Genomic DNA, 1,484 nt, shown 5'->3' with positions numbered 1-1,484 from the left:
TCCACAATTAACACCCTTGGTACAAGCAGTCCAGAAATAAGGAGATACATTGCACTGGGAAAATCTGCAGTTATGGACCTTCCCAAAGTATTGAGGAGGAGTGATGTCAGTTTGAGAACTAAGGTGCATCTGCTTCAGATCATAGTCTTTTTTTTATTACTAGCTATGCCTCTGAGAGCTGGCCAATGAATAAGGATGACAGAAAAAGAATTGACGCCTTTGAGCTGTGATGTTGGAGAAGAGCGCTGAACATCCCATAGGCAGCCAAGAGAACAAACAGATATGTCTTGGAAAGAGTGCAGTTGGAGTGATCTTTGGAGGCAAAAATGATGAGGCTTTGCCTCACATACATTGAGCATGCTGCTAGAAAGGGCTATTCCTTGAAGAGGGACATGAAGTTGGGAAGGGTAGCGGCTCAGTGAAGCAGAAGAATATCCTCAACCAGGTGGATTGATATGGTAACTGCTACAATGGACTCTTGTGTGTCAGGAAATATAAGGATAAAGGTCGCTCTGAGTTGTGCTCGACTTGCCAGCACCTAACAACAACTGTTGGTTCAGTGGTAAGGAATTTTGTTACTTATGGAAAGATACTCAGTTTGAATCCACCAACTGCTCTCACTGTAAGAGAATGATATGGACATTTTCCTTTTGTATAATTTATTCTCGGAAAACCCACTGGAGGATCAGCTCCTGGTCTGTTCTGACTGGATGATAAAAACACAACATGAATTTTCAGAAACTTGAAAATTTGAAGAAACTTAAAGGGTAACTGTATTATACTTTAACTCCCTTTTTGTATCTTCATGTAAATTGTGACTCTCCCTTCCCAACTCCAATTTTTGTTAGCTTCCTTCCTTATCATTTCAGTTTTATTGTTAGGTTGTCTAGGCATACATTTCTGGTTTATTTGGGTTTTTTTAACTGTGACTTGTTACATAGGCAATGCCCAAAGGTCAGCGGTACTGAATCTTAGACAAGACCCCCTGTAGGTGGGTAGCTCATCAAACTGCCTAAACTGTGTCAGGAATCCATGAATGGTAGACTACTGCCTGCAAAATCATGTAGTTAGACTGATAATTACGACAGATACTTAATGACAGAATACAAACCAAGCAATCCTTGATAAAATGCAAAACCAGCTTTGACTCAGGCCAACCAAAAATGGAGACAATTTACCTAAATACTAAGGGAAAAGTTTACAGCAACAATCAAATAAAACAGTAATTTAATGTTCCTTGCAACCCCCTAACTGCCAGTATTAATATTGTTCGGCCTTCACAAAATCTTGACAATTGATTTTTTTGTGTCAGTAGCTAACAATCACTGAACTGCTTACTCTACAAATACCTGACTAGGCTTCTTTTCAATGTTCAATTTTAGTTTTAACTGAAGAACAGATTCAAACCTAGAGTTGCTGTAATCAAGGATGCTTTGGGCAGAATATTAAATGATCCAGGAAGTATTAAAAGAAGATGGAAGGAC

The sequence above is a fragment of the Elephantulus edwardii genome, unplaced genomic scaffold (assembly GCF_000299155.1).
Source record: "Elephantulus edwardii isolate Elephantulus edwardi_28Jun2011 unplaced genomic scaffold, EleEdw1.0 scaffold00393, whole genome shotgun sequence".
NCBI lineage: Eukaryota > Metazoa > Chordata > Mammalia > Macroscelidea > Macroscelididae > Elephantulus > Elephantulus edwardii.
This window is presented reverse-complemented; position numbering follows the sequence as displayed.